We start from the raw sequence: 6977 nt of genomic DNA on the forward strand, positions 1-6977 counted from the left end.
TCAATGTTACCACTGAAGTAAAATCTGTTGAAATGCACCATGAGGCTTTGAGTGAAGTTCTGCCTGGAGACAATGTAGGATTCAATGTAAAGAATGTCTCTGTCAAAGATGTTCACCGTGGCAATGTGCCTGGCGACAGCAAAAATGATCCACCAATGGAAGCAGCTGTCTTCACTGCACAGGTGATCATCCTGAACCATCTAGGCCAAATCAGTGCTGGATTGTCACACAGCTCACATTGTTTTCAAGTTTGCTGAGCTCAAGGAGAAGATTGATCGCCCATCTGTTAAGAAGCTAGAAGATGGCCCCAAATTCTTGAAGTCTGATGATGCTGCCATTGTTGACATGGTTCCCGGCAAGCCTATGTGTGTTGAAAGCTTCTCAGACTATCCTCCTTTGGGTTGTTTTTCTGTTCGTCACATGAGACAGACTATTGCTGTGGGTGTCATCAAGGCAGTGGACAAAAAGGCTGCTGGAGCTGGCAAAGTCACCACATCTGCTCGGAAATCTCAGAAGGCTAAATGAATATGACCTTTAACACCTGCCACTCCAGTCTTAATCAGTGGTGGAAGAATGGTCTCAGAATTGTTTGTCTCAATTGGCCACTTAAGTTTAATAGTAAAAGATTGGTTAATGATAACAATGCATCATAAAACCTTCAGAAGGAAAGGAATGTTATGTGGACCATTCGGTTTTAGTTTTTTTGTGTGTGTGCGTGACAGTTTTAAGTTATTAGTTTTTAAAATCAGTACTTTTTAAATGAAACAAATTTGACCAAAAATTTGTCACAGAATTTTGAGACCCATTAAACCAAAGTTTAATGAGAAAAAAAAAAAAAAAGATTCAATTTCAAAGTCATTGTGTTTTCTCTTTGCCCATATCAATCTTCTAAAAAGCTGTGCTATGCCATGCACTGTTGAGTAGGTTCCAGCTCATAGTGAACCTGTACAGGTTTTCTGAGGCTTCTAAAAAGCCTATTGAGGAGTATTCAGACTTTGACTCATCCTTAGTACTTATCTTTAAGTTAAACATTTTTAAAATCATCAATTTCTGTTGCTTATTTATGCCTAACAATATTTTCCTGAAATCTCTTTAACTTTATTAGGCAATCAGTGTAGAATGTTGCTCATGAGTTAGAAGTCACCACCATTTATAATTTACATGCATCAAAAATTTCATGATTGAGATTATTTTCATCCAAAAAATTACTATGATCTGGTACATGGCTACTCAAAAATGCTTACTGCAAGGTTGATTTGCTAGTGGGATAGGTTGTGCTGCACCGTGCAAGTCAGAGTAGCTGGCAATGAATAAGAACCAGGAATACATTTTTAAGAATTCATGAAATCTTCTCCATGATTATTCAAAGGAGAAAATCTTAACTTAAAACTATTATATTCAAAAGGTGATATAGAAGTAATAGCTGGCCATAGTAAAACACTAATAAATATAACGTGACAATAATTTGAAAATAATAATATTAAACCAGCTATTTCTTATTGAAACTTGATATGTAGTGGATATTGCACCAAATGGGAGCCCTGATGGTACAGTGGTTAAGTGTTTGCCTGCTAACTAAAATGTTAGTTGTTCAGACCATCAGCCACTCTGTGGAAGAAAGATGTAGCTACCTATCAATTTATATAAAGATTTATAGCCATGCAATCCCTTTGAGTAGTTCTACTGTATAATTTAGGGTTTATATGAATTGGAATTGACTTGATGGCAATGATTTTTGTTTTTAAATTGTATAAAACATTTTATATGGATGAGCTTATTTAAGCTTCAAAGAATCTTCCTTCATTTTGCTAAGACAAACTAAGATTTAGAAAGTTTAGAATTTGAAGTACCCTGACCAACATCACTAACCTAATGAATAGAGAGGGGAGAAACTGCCTTGGAGTGTACTTTGACTCGTAGTAACTCCATTTCTGTCAGAATAACACAGGTTTTTAATCGCTGTTTTTGAGAGATCACTAGGACTCAAACCTTTTAGTTAGTAATCAAGTGTACTGACTGTTAACACCAACAACGGTGCTGTATATATGCATTTATAGTTATGGCAAGACATTATTGCATGTTGTTTTTGTTGTTGTTAAGTACTGGAGAGTCAGTTCTGACTCATAGCAACCCAGTATAGGGGTTCCAAGTCTGTAATATTTTTTTCAGGAGCAGGAAGCCTTATCTTTCTCCCTCAGAGGACTGGCGGGCTCGAAACCCCAAACTGCGGAAGTTCAGTGCTTATATTGTTGGAGAAAGATCTAATGATCTGTTTCCATATGAAATACTATTGGGCAGTTCTACTGTGTCATATTGTGACTCTATGAGTTGGAATCAACTCAACTGTAATAAGCAGCATATTGTAATTGTTTATAACTCATTTTTTTGTTGTTGCTGGTTGCCTTCTAGTCACTTTATAAAATGTTATTACTTCAAATATATGAGCAAAAATGATAATAAGCAACTTACAAACATTCAGAACTAGAAAAATATCCATCTCTATCAGTAACTAAGAGAACCCAAAGGGAGCTCTGCAGTATCAATTAAGTAATTACTTTAAATCAACAGGGCTGAAGATTCAGTTCAATGCACAGAAGTTTGTGCTGATAAGGTCTGTAAGGAAAATTCCTGACAAGATTTTGATAACAATGTGTGAGAACTGGAGTCCTTTAGTGAACCAGCCAAATGTAGACTTGTGGGTAAGAAAGAATCAGCCAGACTATACATCTCTTTATGTACCAAATTCTAACAGCATGCAGGAGCGATTAGATACCTACACTGCTGAGATGAGGGAGAGAAAGTAACTGTCTGTGAAAAGGACCAAAAAAAAAAAAAAAAAAAATAAAAAAAAAAAAAAAAAGAACAAATGTTGAAAGTAACTGTAAGCTTCTGAGCACAGAACATCACCATATCAGAGAATAGTAATTATCCAACCCAACTCTACATTTTACTACAAATGTAGTTTCTATGAAGTCTCTGGGTGGTGCAAATTGTTAACAACTTTGTCATTCAATTGAGTTGATAACTGGAACTGGTCAGTTTCTATAGAATACCTAACTCTCTTTAAGTGCCTTCAAGTTGGTTCTGACTCATAGTGACCTCTGTAGAGTTTCTGAGGAGCAGCTGGTGAGTTTGAACCACCACTGCCTTATCTCTGGCTCTTATCATCTCTTCATAACAGCCACTGACTATTCTCTGGGCCTCTCAGTTTCAATCTCAGTAGTATTGCAAAAGGGCTCTTTCTCTCTCATTTGTGCTTGAGTTCATTCATTGCTCCATTCATCTGTTTCGAGTTTAGAAATAAGATTGTTTGTCAGGCCCAATTTTGCTCCTAATCCCAGAATACAAAGAAATAAAGGAGAAGCTACAATGGTTAAAATAGAAGATCTAGATCCCTGCAATTTTAACCTCTAGCTCTACCTCTTCCCTACTCCACACTAGCAGGTCTGTAATGCTTATGACCCTGTTGTTGCTGTTATTGTTAAATGCCATCAGGTCAGTTCCAACTCATAGCAACCCTTGAAAGGGTTTTCAAGGAGCAGCTGGTGGATTTTAAATGCTGACCTTATTGTTTGCAGTCCAGTGCTGATCCTACAGTGCCACACAGCAGTGGCTCTAGAGAGCATCTAAAGAACATTAAGATGCCAGGAAACAACATTTGAAATAGAATGATCTACAAGAAAATCCTCAAAACTTATTTAATCATGGGATTTCCTTCACTGGATTTCTGTAGTCCCATTTTCAGTCCTCTTTTGTCATACCCAATGGTCCACACAATTATGAACTTTATGAAGTAGTACCCAAATAGCTCATGACTTTTCCTACCATCATGGTTTTACACATATTGATTCCACTGCAAAGAATGTACACCTAATCTTCACTTTTGACTATCTCATTATCCAACATTTCACATTTACAACAGTAGTAGAACAATCTACAGACAATTTTGTTCATTGACCATGGACATCTGGCAGTAACAAGCACTGAGGTATGAGACAAAAGTAATACTGCATAGTTAAGGTTATGTGTCAACTTGACTAGACCATGATTCTTAGTGGTTTGAAGTTATGTAATGAAATAATTTGGCAGTTATAATGATAAAGTCATCTTCCATTTAGTGATTTAATGTCATCATCTTCTATTTTAGCAAAATTCTGATTTTCACATTATAACCTGGGTTTTGAAACTGAAATTTGTCAATGAGGAGTTGTTATGCTACCACCACAACTCTTTCTCTGTACTAATTTGTACGCTTAGTACGTATCTTCTTCGTAAACCCTTTGCTAGACTTTACCTTTCCTTTGTGTAATTCCAACATCCTCTTCTCCATCCCTGTTTGCACAAATTGCTATCAGTGCTCTTGATTCACTGCATGGTAATATTGATATGGAAACCCTAGATGGAACAGGGGTTCATTGGGTCAATGAAGTGACAGTAAGGAGCAACAGGTAGAAAGGCAGAGGTATTAAAATTAGTCCTAAAGTGATGTATGGAAAGATTAGCTGTCTTTAAAGAGCTAAATATGAATTTATGAAATAAAGGTGTTTTGGAAGAACTCTGATTGATTATTGGATTATATAAACCTGGAAAGTAGGTTGGTGCTAGATTGTCAAATAGTATAATTAGATTTAAAGATTTAATCTAAATGCCTATTGTTAAAAAAGTTCTTCCATGTAATATATATTACTTTATTTTCTTTGTTAGTTGCAAAGAAGTATTGCTAATCAAGTATTCCTCTGCTGTATATACTTTTAATAAAGCATCAGTTCACTATGTGTTCACTATAAAATATGAGCTCTGGTAGCATAGTGATTACTAGTCAGGCTGCTAACCTCAAGGTCAGCAGTTTGAAACTATCAGCTGTTCCACAAGAGAAAGATGAGATAGCCTGTTCCCATAAAGATTTACAGCCTCAGAAAGCCTATGTAGAGTTGCTATGAGTCAGAACTGACTCCATGGCACACCACCACCATGTATTATTCCATGAGTAAATTCTATGTCATAGATAATCTGGAGCTGTGTTTTGCTGTAATTGAAGTGCATTAGGTAGCTCATTGCATCCATCATGACTTGATACCTTAATCAGATTCTGAAATTCCAATACAAGGAATAAAGGAGAAAGGAGGCCATATGGAAACACACCTGTGATATTCAATAGGTGACACTGCAGGAGTCTCACAAATCTCAAATCAAGACAGTTTGTTGTGTTTTTTGTAGGGTAACATTAAGTTGTCTCCAACTAATAGTGACCCTTTGTACAACAGATTGAATTACTGCTGGGTCCTGAACCATTCCAGAGTCATTGCTTTCTGAGTTCTTTATTGTAATCACTGTGCCATTCCCTTTCATCTAGGGTTTTCCTCTTTTTCACTGACCCTGTGCTTTGCCAAGACTGATGCCACTATCCAGGAACTGATGCATCTGTATAATATGTCTAAAATGTGTGGTACAAAGTCTTTCCATCTTTCCTTCTAGGTATCATTCTACCTGTACTTCTTCCAATATAGATGTGATCATTCTTCTGTCAACCCATGATACATTAGACATTCTTTACTATCACCGTATTTTAAAGACAGCAAAAAATGTTTAGAACTTCCTTATTCATTATCCAGCTTTCCCACACACAAAGGAGATTGAAAAGATCAGGTGCACTTTAGTTACCAGAGTGATATCTTTGCTTTTAAACACTGTAAAGTCTTTGGTGGCAGATTTGTCCACTGCAATACATTGCTGTATTCTTTGCTATTGTTTCCGTGGACATAGATTATGGAGCAAAGTAAAATAAAATCCTTAACAATTTCATTACTTTCTCTATTTGTCAGATGTTGCTTATTGCTCCAGTTGTTAACATTTTAGATTTCTTAATGTTGAGTGAAATCCATACTACAAGTTATTAGTCTTTGATCTTAACCAGTATATGCTTTAAGTCCTTTTCACTATCATAGAGCAAGGTTGCTTATTAGTCTCCCTCCAATCTTGATGTTATGCTCTTCATGAACTCCACTTTCTAGTATTATTTACTCACCATACACATTGAATAAATAGGTACAAGAATCAACCCTGAGTCATACAGATTTTAAACCAGACAGTATTCCCTTGTCCTATTTAAATGAGTTCCTCTTGTCCTATGTACAGATTCTGTATGAACACAATTGTTTTGGAATTCCCATTCTCTTCAGTTTTATTGATAATTTGTTGTAATCCACACCATGAAATGCCTTTTCATAATCAATAAAACACAAGTAGATATATTTCTGGTGTTCTCTACTTTCAACAAAGATTCATCTGACATCAACAATGATGTCTCTCCTTTCATATTCTTTTCTGAAACCAGATTGAATATGTGACACTTCCTTGTTGATGTACTGCTGCAACCATTTTGAAATTGTTGTGGCTTAATGACTAAGGTGCTGCTGAATCAGTTCCAAATCACAGAAACCCTATGTACCACAGAAAGAAATACTGCCAGATCCTGCAACATCCTCATAATTGTTACACTTGCAACTATTGCTGCTGCCACCATGCCAGTCCATTACATTGGGGAATTTCCTGGTTTTCGCTGATACTCCACTTTAACAATGATGATGTCCTCCTCTATGGACTGGTCCCTCCTTACAATATGTCTGAAATCTGATAGAAAAATTTTTACCATCCTTGCTTCTAAGGAGCATTCTGACTGTATTTTTCTCTAACACAAATTTGTTTGTTCTTTTGGGAGACCATGATACTTTTAATATTCTTCTCCAACATCATAACTCCAATGGATAAGTTCTTCTGTGGTCTTTCTTATTCATTGTCCAACTTTCACACGCATATGAAGCTACTGAAAATACTAGGGCTTGGGTCAGGTGCACCTTTGACCTCAAACTGAGATCTTTGCACTTGATCATTTTGAAGTGGTATGGTGCAGCTGATTTGCCTAAATTGCTCTCCATCTTAGAGACACTAAAGAAAATGAAAGAAATGAGGAGGTACAA

General features: G+C 36.3%; 1 pseudogene; it reads left to right on the forward strand.

The window, feature by feature from the left end:
- Positions 1-2: 2 nt before the first annotated feature.
- LOC102842956 lies at positions 3-525 on the forward strand (annotated as a pseudogene).
- Positions 526-6977: the final 6452 nt, after the last annotated feature.

Source organism: Chrysochloris asiatica, unplaced genomic scaffold (genome assembly GCF_000296735.1).
Source record: "Chrysochloris asiatica unplaced genomic scaffold, ChrAsi1.0 scaffold00269, whole genome shotgun sequence".
Lineage (NCBI taxonomy): Eukaryota > Metazoa > Chordata > Mammalia > Afrosoricida > Chrysochloridae > Chrysochloris > Chrysochloris asiatica.